Source organism: Ambystoma mexicanum, chromosome 8, assembly GCF_040938575.1.
Source record: "Ambystoma mexicanum isolate Mex_15411 chromosome 8, UKY_AmexF1_1, whole genome shotgun sequence".
Taxonomy (NCBI): Eukaryota; Metazoa; Chordata; class Amphibia; order Caudata; family Ambystomatidae; genus Ambystoma; species Ambystoma mexicanum.
The window spans coordinates 1,349,309,147-1,349,321,950 of record NC_090929.1 but is presented as its reverse complement, the minus strand read 5'-3'; positions in this window follow the sequence as shown (position 1 = coordinate 1,349,321,950).

Genomic DNA, 12,804 nt, shown 5'->3' with positions numbered 1-12,804 from the left:
AGATTGTTTGCATTCCACCACTTTTACTAGGCATTTCTCAGTCCTCTAGTCACATGTCTGACATGGCTATGGTAAAGTGGAGTGACTTTGTTACCTGGATATCATTTGTTCACACATGTCCCTGTGCAATTGGACCATTTTGGACTGGCAGCTCGAGGTGAAAAATCTGACCTGTTTGAATTAGAAAAGCTATTACATGCGGGAACTGGACAGAATGAATAGGTGCTGCCCTCCTCTCCATCTTCACTCAATAGCAATGGTACATGCCATCTGTGTGATGGCATGTGTGTTTCACCTGGCAATCACAGGCCAATGTGTGATGCCACTGCCAGGCAGCATGCAGAAAATGTGTTCATCTTCCATCTTGGTGTCATCAGTGTGTGCCATTTGCCTGCCCTTCATATGCAGTGAGGGTGCATGCATGGGAGGGTTTTAGTCATGTGGGACATGTGTCAATCAAGTACTGGTTCTCTTGCTTCTCAGCCCTCATTGTGTGCAATGGTGCTAATGCCTGTTTCCATATCTTTGTTTTTATGTCTTTGCAGGGGAAGACGCACCTGATACTGCTGGGGTTGTGGAGATGGTGCAGACCCAGGAGGGGTCCAAGGGCCGACCAACCACCAGTGAGGGACGTGGTGTGGTGGTGGGTAGAACCCACAAGTGCTGCAGGTCGTGCTCTCAAGGGGTGTCTCTGGCTGCACCTCCCCCGAGCTGTACACAGGTGTTGATTCGGATTATGAGACCTACGTGCCGTCGCAGGTGAGTGTTCCAGGGAGGGATTCTGTTCTGTCCCACCCACCTGCACCAGGGTCAGAACCCTCAATGGGGGTGTCAGTGTTGGCAGCTACGCCTTTGGTGGTTACGGATGCAGGGTCACACTCCGCGACATCTAATCCTGTTCCTGGGCCAGCAGATCAGAGGGGGAATGCAGTCCTGCAGCCTCAGGCAGTGCCGGCACAGCAAGGCGCAGTTCGCCTTGCCCCAGACAGGTGTGGTGCCCGCCGACGTGGTGGCCGTACGCCACCTGGCAATACCGCATAGGAGCAATCCATTTACGGTATGGCAACCCAACAGGCAGCATCATCCGAGATGATGGCTCAGGCCATGGATAGGGTGGCCACTTCCATTGTCCCCCCCGAAAGGCTGATGGAGCGACTACAGCAGGCAACCGACTCCATCTGCCAGTCACACAGGGAGGACATGTTGGCGTCCAACAGGGACAGGCGGGCGGCACTGGCGACTCTGCAGGAGGCCATCTCCATAGAGTCCCAGGGCCACAGGGAAGCCCTGAGGCAGGAGCTCCTTCACCTCAGGACGACTCTAGTTGAGCTTGAGGCTTCAACACACCAAAGGATAGAACAGCAGCTGGAGCGTCTCACCCGTACGCTCTTAGCTGAGATGCAGGCAACGAGGGCGGAGGTCCGGGCATCCCGTGAGTTGTTGCATGGGGACCTCCGCACACTCATCCTCCAGAACGAGACCTACCACACCCGCATGCTTGCAGCCATGGAGGAGCAGACTAGGGCCTTGCGTGGGCTGCCTCCCATAGTGCAACCACCTCCGGATACAGCTGCACAGGGTGATAATAGCGACAGCAGTGATACTCCCACAATAGGGTAGCCGTGTGGGCCATGAGCCCATGGAGGTGTTTTTTTTTCCAAGGATCCACACAGGTGGGTTTTGGTGTGCACCCTGTCCTCGGACCTCCTGGGTGGCCTCCCCAACCCCCCCAGGCCCATCAATGGCCATTTTTGATTTTTTTTATTTTTAATTTTTATTTTTATTTTTCCCAATTTTTTTGGGACAATTTGTTGCCTTCCATGGTTCCTGTGGGCATGCGCTGCATTGTGGCTGGGCACATGCAGGCATGTCATGTATTTGGTTCAGATGCTTGGGTTTGAGTCACACACACCCCTCCTGCTTCCCGTTTCCATGGGCTTGCAAAGGGTGTGCCCAAGTGACATTGACGTACATGGTGACATTGGACTCCCACTACATGTGTGGGTAGTCTAGTCAATACTGTGTATACATTCCTAGTGCATATTGCTGTTGTGTTGTACACTGCATGTTGCATTGATGTGTAACTCATCATCTGTGTCTTCCTCCCAATTTGCAGGTCCCTTCCTCATGTCTACACAAGGCCCTCTAGTTTGGAGATGGGGTCGATGTTGGCAGCAGTGCACCTACAACTCTACATGGCGCCAACACTGCACAGTTGGAAGTGGTGGGAGTGCAGGCATTTCCAGGTGGTGAGACTACTAATTTATTACATTTGTGATGTCATGTTAATGGTAGTACCTGCTCAAGTTTGTTGTTGGTCCTGCATTACAGTGAGCATGTCAGGTGTTGCAAGTTTCAATTAGGTACACTGTGTGTCATGTGGCGGTGCTGGGGATGGGTTGGCTGACATGGCACTGTCCTCTTGTTGCATTTTGCAAGTGGGTATTCATTTTAGCTGCTTGAATGTGTTTCTTCACAAAACTGCATTGGTGGTGTCTGTGTGGGTAGGGATGCACACATTGTAACACTTCCAGGTGAATATGGTTTTCATGGTTGATTCTCCAGACATTCAGGATCAGTGTCAATCATCATTGATTGTCAGATGGAATGTGCCAGGGCAGTGTGCACTCCACAGGGGTGTGATTTCTATGTGAAGTAATTAGCCACTAGCTGTGTACGGGCTGCCTCCCCCCGTGCCCTTCCCCTCCCATGCGCAGCGGCTGTGCATGTGGTTGGGGATGTGGGGCCACCACCATGTCCACGGCCAGGCCCCGGCGTGTTGCAACGTTGTGCAGGACACATGCTGCCACTATGATCCTGCACACTACTGGGGGAGCGTACAACAGCTGCCCGCCAGAACGGTCAAGGGAGCGAAAGCGTGACTGTAGCACTCCGAATGTGCGCTCCACTATGCCCCGGGTTGTAATGTGGGCTATGTTATATCTTACCTGGGGTGGCGTGTTGGGGTTCCGAATTGGCGTCATCATGTGGGGGCTGAGAGGGTAGGCACTGTCCCCTGTGGAGGTGGTGATTGGTATCATTGGTGGGGTTGTGACCTTGCTCAGTATCTGACATGCATGCATGTGCAGTGGCATTCATACTCACCAAGCAGCCATGTATCGCCATGCCACCCAGCTTCTAGGTCCCGGCTTAGGGTGGACATTCGGTAAATTAAGCTGTCGTGGGTGGACCCAGGATAGTTGGCATATACTGAGGTGATGATTCCCTTGGCATTACATACTACCTGCACGTTGATGGAATGCCAGTGCTTGCGGTTCCTATAGATGTGCTCTGATGCCCTGGGGGGACGTAGAGCCACATGGGTGCAGTCGATGGCACCTAGCACTTTGGGGAATCGTGCCACAAGGTAAAAATCCAGGGCGGCAGCATGCCTTTCTGCAGGTGTTCTGGGCAGGTATATGTGCCTGCGGACTGATGGGCGTGCAGTGATGATGTTCAAGACCTGGTGTAGCGTGACTGGGTGGCCTGTGATACCCCACCCACTATGGCACTTGTCCGCTGAAATGATCCAGTGGCTAAGAAGTGCAGTACATTGAGGACCTTCTCCAGGGGGCTGAGTGCTTGGGAGCACAGGGTGGGTGATGTGAGGTCATCCTCCCACTCACTCACCAGGTCCAGTATTATGTGTGGTGGAAACCTGTACCTCCCATACACCTGGTCATCAGGCATCCCGAAAAGGCTGGTTCTGGGTGTGAATATTCTGGCCCTGACTATCCTCCTCCTCCTCCTTTGGTAGCCCACGCCCACTGCTGCTAGGAACGGTATGTTCATCCTGGGTCTGAGCTTGTTATTTAGTTAGCGCGCAAATTTATGCGTTGCGCGTGTTGTAGGCGAGCGTGTGACCCGCGCACCCCTGAAATCCAGTACCCAGTCCAATAGCGTGTGGAAATTCCCGCGCACCCCGGGATACAGGTACGCTGACGTACTTGCGTGTGTAAGTGCCCGCGCACCCCTGAAATACACGTACATAGGCCAATCGCGTGTAGGCACACTTTTGTCCAATTACACGCGATGACACTCTGACGTGCAGTCTTTCCACGTGTGCTCCGTCATCACGTGCTCTGTGGGAAACACTCGTGCGGGTCACGTCACAGACGCGCTTACGCGCTGAGGGCCTTTGGTCCAATAGAATCGCGTATGCGTGCTGACGCGCTTACGCGCTAAGGGCCTTTCCTCGAATTTCACGCTGACGTGCAGGATTTTCACGTGCCAAATCACTCCGTATCAAGCTGGCCACGCGAAAACACACGGAAGACCACGCTCCTGCCCAGAAGGCCTTATTATTGCCCCCCAGTGCCCCGAGCAGCCTCCCACGTGCCATCTGCTGCTGCCTGCCTGCCTGCCTGCCTGCTGCCACCGTGCCCTGCCATTTGGTGCCTGCACATCAGCCATCTGCAGGGGTCCAGTTGCTGTGTCCACCCCTGCTGGAACTGAAGACTCCCGACTGGGATTACATCGCTCCACAGCCCAGCCCCAGGACCCAGTTTCCCACCCACACCTGCCTCTGGGGTTGCCATGTCGGGCACTTCCACATCTGGCACCAGTGGCAACCCCAGGCCAGAGGGGCAGAGGGGCACCAGCTTCACTGCCACCGAAGTTGGTGTCCTGCTGGAGCATGTCCTGGGGCAGTATGATGCCCTCTTTGGATCGTCCCGCGCCAGCAAGGAAGGACGGGAGAGGATCTGGGCCGACTGTGTGGTTGCCATCAACGCGGAGGGGGTGGCAACCCGCGACGTCCAGAAGATCAAGAAGTGCTGGGAGGACTTGAGGTCCACGACCCTCGTGAAGGCCCGGCGCCTCGTGGAGGGGGGCCGGGGCCGCATGAGTTCCATCCAGATGAGGGTCCTGGAACGCGTATGCCCAGCGCTCCACGCCCAGATCCTTGAGAGGGAGACCCGTCTGGAGTTGAGCGGTAAGTGTCCAAGCATTGCTGTGTGAGACAGGGCATGTTGCGGTGTGCTGGTTCTCTGATACTTGCCTATATGTGTGACATAGGCCATGCATGCATGTATGTGTGCAGGGACATCATGGTAATGCATGTGCGACCAGTGATGTGTGAACCACATGGTTGTTGCATGTGTTTAAATGCCACATGGGGAGCCCTATGCAGATTTTAAACATGAGAGCATGCCAGTCTCTGTTCCTGGACATGGGTGGTGGTGAGGGATGGGTGCTGATGCCAGGTACATATATGGTAGCCATGTCTGTGTGCCTGACCTGCGTGTCTGTGACTTGTGCATGCCATGGATGCATGACACATGTGTGTGACAATGCACAGATTCACTGATGCAGCCTGGTTACCCTTGTATCCGCTGTGTTTGGGGTGTATGGGGCCAGATGGATGTGACTGAGGTGAAGTGTGTGCATGTGATAGGCATGACCCATGATGCATGTGAGTTCCATATCATTGTATGTTTCAAGAGTCCATTGGACATGTATGGAAATGTCCATGGCTTGCACCATGCCTGTTACTGTGTGTGTTTTGCCTGGACTGACTCATGTGTTGTGGAGGGACATGATGGAACTGTACTTTGACAGTGGTACTCATCTGCTGTTGCTTCCTGTCTAGGGGACCATTGTACAGTACCCTGATGCTTGTGTTCTTTGTCTCCCTCTACGCAGCGGCTAGTGAAGAAGAGGGCGGAGACGGCGCTGTGGAGCAAGGCGGCGGGGATGCCCCCACGGCTGCAGCGGAAGGGGTGGGTGAGCCCCCACAGGGGCCTGCTACGGTGGAAGACGGTGAGGAGCCATCCAGGTTGGTGGTTTCCACAGAGGAGGAGGAGGCCGCCACAGGGGCACACATGGGGCCTGGTGGGGGCATCCCTGCTGGTGCAAGTGGTGCAGTCCAGGGCCAGGGGCAGGAGGCAGCACAGGTCACCGTGGAGGGGCCTGTGCATGTCGCTTTCCCTGACCCTGTGAGTGCACCACCATGCGCCAGCAGGGTTGCCCTGTCCCAGGCCTGTCCGCAGGTAGAGGGGATGTCCATGTCACCTGACTCCCCTCCACCTGCGGACGAGGGGACCCGTGTCCGTATGGAGAAGGTCCTGATTGGGGTTGCGATGCGCGCGGGTGCAATTCGTGATGACGTGCGTGCTTCCCGGGAGGAGCACGCACATCATCACGAAGAGCACCGTGCCGACGTGGCCCAATTGAGATCTTCCATGTTCGGGGGTTTCCTGCATGTGTCAGCCAATCTGGCGGCCCTCTCCTCCTCTGTGGAGGCTATACACCGGTAGTTCTCCTTGCCGTCTTCCGGCCCAGATGCCACCAGGGCCCCCTGTGGACCTGCCCTGACCTATGCAGCCAGCTCGGTGGGGATCCCATCCCTGCCACAGTCGGGAGTCGGAGGTCAAGCAGGGGTGGACACCACAGCAACTGTACCCCAGCAGATGGAGGATGTGCCGGCATCATTAGGCAGGGCACGTGCACGACGGCGTCGGTGGATTCCATCAGCCTGGATGCTGTCGTGCTGGCAGAGGCAGTTGCGTCGGAGGCAACAGCAGAGTCAACGTGGGAGGCATCATGGCTCAGGGCCATCAACATCGGAGGGGCAGGCATCGGCCGGAGGGCAGGAGGACCCAGGACAGGAAGTGTCTTCCGTGTGGCTGCGGTTAGGCCAGCAGATTGGTGCGGAGCGGCGGCGGGCGGAAGAGGAGCGGCTCACGATGGTCAGGGCGGAGAACTCCATGCGGAGGGCCCTGAGGCGGGCCGAGTGCCTCGAGGCAATCCGCAGGGGGTTGGAGGAGCAGATGGCGTCATCCCTGCGGACCCTCGGGGCCATGGAACAGGACCGCCTCCGGGACATAGACGAGGAGTTTGATGATGCCCTGGCCCGGAACACTACGGAGTGAGCCGCTGGACTTGCCCGCCGCCTTTGTATATAGTTCTTTAGTTTTAGGTTTCATTTGTTTATTCTTATGATTTGGAGTCGACGGACACAGCTCCACTTTTTGTATATAGTTGCATTTTTGTTAGGGTTTTTTGTAGGTTTCCTTTGTTCAGTTGGGCTCATGGACCCTTGGATATTTTGTACATAGTTCTTCATTGGATTGTTTTATTTTTTAATTTTTTATTTCTTCTCCATGGAGCAATGGTGTTTGGATTTATTTTTTTTCTGTCGGATTGATTTCATTTTTAATGTGACTTTGAAGTACATTTTTCTTGGATTTGGTGTTTTAATTTTTTGGGACGGACATGCACCTTTTCTTTTTTTCATTGGCATTGTAGTTTGTTTCATTTCATTTGCATTCTTATTTTTTTAATACAATTTTGTTTTCATACTTCACTGTGTGGTATCATCTCATTGGTTTCATGCATGTCATGTTGGGTGTTTTCCAATTCATTTGCAACCATTGTGTGTGACAGACATGGGTTCATTTGCTTTATGTACGTTGGGGGTGTAACATGTAATTTCCATTTCCATGTGGGTGAATGGGATACTTGGTAGGGCCTTTTGGCTGTGGAGGCTGACCATTACGCACATGGTTGGTGATTGTGAGGACCTGGGTGCAGGGAGACATGAGTGGGGTCTGGTGGAGGCTGCCCCTGGTGGCTGGGGGGTGGGGGTGGTGGTAGACATGAGTGGCGGCCTGGTGGAGGCTGTCCCTGGTGGCTGCGGGGTGGGGGTGATGGTAGACATGAGTGGGGGCCTGGTGGAGGGTGCCCCTGGATGCTGGGGGGTGGGGGTGATAGGGGACATGAGTGGGGGCCTGGTGGAGGGTGCCCCTGGATGCTGGGGGGTGGGGGTGCAGGGAGACATGAGTTGGACATGGGTGGGGGCCTGGTGGAGGGTGCCCCTGGATGCTGGGGGATGGGGGAGGTGGGAGACATGAGTGGGGGCCTGGTGGAGGCTGCCCCTGCACTGCTGGGGGGTGGGGGTGGTGGGAGACATGGGTGGGGGCCTGGTGGAGGCTGCCCCTGGATGCTGAGGGGTGGGGGTCGTGGTAGACATGAGTGGGGGCCTGGTGGAGGCTGCCCCTGCACTGCTCTGCTGGGGGGTGGGGGTGGTGGTAGACATGAGTGGGGGCCTGGTGGAGGCTGCCCCTGCACTGCTGGGGGGTGGGGGTGGTCGGAGACATGAGTGGGGGCCTGGTGGAGGCTGCCCCTGGATGCTGGGGGGTGGGGGTGGTGGGAGACATGGGTGGGGGCCTGGTGGAGGGTGCCCCTGGATGCTGGGGGGTGGGGGTGATAGGGGACATGGGTGGGGGCCTGGTGGAGGGTGCCCCTGGTGGCTGGGGGGTGGGGGTGGTGGTAGACATGAGTGGGGGCCTGGTGGAGGGTGCCCCTGGATGCTGGGGGGTGGGGGTGATAGGGGACATGAGTGGGGGCCTGGTGGAGGGTGCCCCTGGATGCTGGGGGGTGGGGGTGATAGGGGACATGGGTGGGGACCTAGTGGAGACTGCCCCTGCACTGCTGGGGGGTGGGGGTGGTGGGAAACATGAGTGGGGGCCTGGTGGAGGCTTCCCCTGCACTGCTGGGGGGTGGGGGTGGTGGGAGACATGAGTGGGGGCCTGGTGGAGGCTGCCCCTGGATGCTGGGGGGTGGGGGTGGTGGGAGACATGGGTGGGGGCCTGGTGGAGGGTGCCCCTGGATGCTGGGGGGTGGGGGTGATAGGGGACATGGGTGGGGTCCTGGTGGAGGCTGCCCCTGCACTGCTGGGGTGTGGGGGTGGTGGGAGACATGAGTGGGGGCCTGGTGGGGGCTGCCCCTGGTGGCTGGGGGGTGGGGGTGATAGGGGACATGGGTGGGGGCCTGGTGGAGGCTGCCCCTGCACTACTGGGGGGTAGGGGTGGTGGGAGACATGGGTGGGGGCCTGGTGGAGGGTGCCCCTGCACTGCTGGGGGGTGGGGATGGTGGGAGACATGGGTGGGGGCCTGGTGGAGGCTGCCCCTGGATGCTGGGGGGGGCGGTGGTAGACATGAGTGGGGGCCTGGTGGAGGGTGCCCCTGGTGGCGGGGGGGGTGGGGGTGGTGGGAGACATGAGTGGGGGCCTGGTGGAGGCTGCCCCTGGATGCTGGGGGGTGGGGCTGGTGGTAGACATGAGTGGGGGCCTGGTGGAGGCTGCCCCTGCACTGCTGGGGGGTGGGGGTGGTGGGAGACATGAGTGGGGGCCTGGTGGAGGATGCCCCTGGATGCTGGGGGGTGGGGGTGGTGGGAGACATGGGTGGGGGCCTGGTGGAGGGTGCCCCTGGATGCTGGGGGGTGGGGGTGATAGGGGACATGGGTGGGGGCCTGGTGGAGGCTGCCCCTGCACTGCTGGGGGGTGGGGGTGGTGGGAGACATGAGTGGGGGCCTGGTGGAGGCTGCCCCTGGTGGCTGGGGGGTGGGGGTGATAGGGGACATGGGTGGGGTCCTGGTGGAGGCTGCTCCTGCACTGCTGGGGGGTGGGGGTGGTGGGAGACATGGGTGGAGGCCTGGTGGAGGGTGCCCCTGCACTGCTGGGGGGTGGGGGTGGTGGGAGACATGGGTGGGGGCCTGGTGGAGGCTGCCCCTGGATGCTGGGGGGTGGGGGTGGTGGTAGACATGAGTGGGGGCCTGGTGGAGGGTGCCCCTGGTGGCGGGGGCGTGGGGGTGGTGGGAGACATTAGTGGGGGCCTGGTGGAGGCTGCCCCTGGATGCTGGGGGGTGGGGGTGGTGGTAGACATGAGTGGGGGCCTGGTGGAGGCTGCCCCTGCACTGCTGGGGGGTGGGGGTGGTGGGAGACATGAGTGGGGGCCTGGTGGAGGCTGCCCCTGGATGCTGAGGGGTGGGGGTGATAGGGGACATGGGTGGGGGCCTGGTGGAGGCTGCCCCTGCACTGCTCGGGGGTGGGGGCGGTAGGAGACATGAGTGAGGGCCTGGTGGAGGCTGCCCCTGGTCGCTGGGGGGTGGGGGTGATAGGGGACATGGGTGGGGGCCTGGTGGAGGCTGCCCCTGCACTGCTGGGGGTGGGGGTGGTGGTAGACATGAGGGGGGCCTGGTGGAGGGTGCCCCTGGTGGCAGGGGTGTGGGGGTGGTGGGAGACATTAGTGGGGGCCTGGTGGAGGCTGCCCCTGGATGCTGGGGGGTGGGGGTGGTGGTAGACATGAGTGGGGGCCTGGTGGAGGCTGCCCCTGCACTGCTGGGGGGTGGGGGTGGTGGGAGACATGAGTGGGGGCCTGGTGGGGGCTGCCCATGGTGGCTGGGGGGTGGGGGTGGGTGGGAGACATGGGTGGGGGCCTGGTGGAGGCTGCCCCTGCACTGCTGGGGGGTGGGGGTGGTGGGAGACATGAGTGGGGGCCTGGTGGAGGCTGCCCCTGGATGCTGGGGGGTGGAGTTGGTGGTAGACATGAGTGGGGGCCTGGTGGAGGGTTCCCCTGGATGCTGGGGGGTGGGGGTGATAGGGGACATGGGTGGGGGCCTGGTGGAGGGTGCCCCTGCACTGCTGGGGGGTGGGGGAGGTGGGAGACATGGGTGGGGGCCTGGTGGAGGCTGCCCCTGGTGGCTGGGGGGTGGGGGTGCTGGGTGACATGAGCAGGTGTGCAGGGTAGTCCCCTGTGGTGTGTGCTGCCTGCAGGGGCCGTGGAAGGTGTACAGGGAATACCTGGGAGCACACAGCCAAATCGCGTGTAGAATTTCCCGCGTACCCCTGTCATACACATGCCCAGCCAAATTGGGTGTGGAACTTCCCGCGCACCCCTGAAATCCACGTACCCGGCCAAATCGCGTGTGGAACTTCCCGCGCACCCCTGAAATCCACGTACCCTGACAAATCGCGTGTGGAACTTCCCGCGCACCCCTGAAATCCACGTACCCTGACAAATCGCGTGTGGTACTTCCCGCACACAACTGAAATCCACGTACCCTGACAAATCGCGTGTGGAACTTCCCGCCCACCCCTGAAATCCACGTACCCGGCCAAATCGCATGTGGAACTTCCCGCGCACCCCTGAAATCCACGTACCCGGCCAAATCGCGTGTGGAACTTCCCGCGCACCCCTGAAATCCACGTACCCTGACAAATCGCGTGTGGAACTTCCCGTGCACCCCTGAAATCCACATACCCTGACAAATCGCGTGTGGAACTTCCCGCCCACCCCTGAAATCCACGTACCCGGCCAAATCGCATGTGGAACTTCCCGCGCACCCCTGAAATCCACGTACCCGGCCAAATCGCGTGTGAGACTTCCCGCGCACCCCGTATTTTTTTTCAGCGGGTGTCCGTGTTTGTGGGTACCCCTTTGCACGTCATTTGTCCTGGAGGGCCACAGTATGGGACATTCATCATGGCTGTATACAGGTGCTATTTGTTCGCACACCTTTTGGCGCACATTTCTTACAGGCGCAGAGACGCTACCGCCTGCTTTCTTGTGGTGGTCATGTTTGTGCCGGTGCGCTGGTTTGAGCGTGCGCTTTTTTGCCCTATTCTATTCCATGAATACGTGTTGTAGGCGAGCGTGTGGGCGTTCCGCGCACTTGTACCCTGTACTTCCCCCGTGACGCCCACATTTTGGCAAGTTGTTCCCCATTCCGAGTGTTACGCCCCGTGTTCCGCCTACTTTTGTTGCGTGCGCCGCGCTATGTGCGATTTTCACTGTGGCCTGTGCGATTTTCACTGTGACCTGGCGCACGCAGTTAGATGGCCTGTGCGCCAACGTGCGCCGCACACTTTTTTATCGCACATCCGATGGTTTTCTCGCGCACGGCCTGCCATGAATCGATGTGCGCTGCTTTTCGTGCGATTTTCGCACTTGCACTGCGATTTTCACTATTCCACTGCGATTCGCACTTTTTTGGCCACTTGCGCCGCGCTAATTATTCCATGAATCGGCCTGTTGATCTTTTGCATGCACAGCATAGCAATCATTTTGGTGAGACATATGGGAAAGAAGATGACATTGGTATTCAGTTTCTGTGGCAAGCCAATTATGTTGACATAACGTGCTGATAGATAATTGTAGCATACTCTTGGAGCAATAGAGGATATCGCTCAGTCTTAATTAAACCCGAAGTCTATCTATGTTGAATCTAAGCAATTTCTTCTTGCTCCAGGAGACTTGGTTAAGAGAACGAATGGAAATGGAAGGATATAATGTAACTTTATGTGCAGCAATAAGTGTTGACAGGGATCATCCAACTGGTGGGCTTTGCATTGGGGCAAGAACTCACATTAATATGACGGAGAATAAAATCTGTACTCCCTCCTCTTTTTTATTATGTGCAGAATTAGCGGTTATCTTCACCAGTGCCAAGAAGATTTTGATAATTAATTTATATGATCCTCCTGTTGGGAGTCGCACATCCGAGCTGCACTCAATTATAAAAAGAACTATTACACAGTGGCCCCTGCTTCAAACTAAGCAAGTGTTATTGTTATAGGTGACTATACGTCTTATTGCACCTTGGCGTATGTGACCACTTCTCAAATGTGTGCCCAGAGGTATGAGGTAGAGAATGTACAGGATGACCTACAATCTAACTTGGCTCACTATGGCAAGCAGCAGCAAAACAATGGCCACCTCTCGGTTAATTTCTTAAAGGGGAATGGCCGTGATTTTATAAATCCAACTTTGGTAAAGGGACGTTGCAGATTTGATACTTGGTCTAACAGAATAGCCTCCTCCATGGTAGATTATTTTTTCATGGACCTAGGAGCCCAGAAATTATTTAAGAACTGTGAGATATGTGATACTGACATATGTGACCATACTGTACTGCTCTTTACCGTAGACACAGGCAAAGTTAAGAAATATCACACATTGAACTATAACATCAAGGTCAATCCACAAGGAAATAGAAGAAAATGGATGGAATCAAATGTGGAGA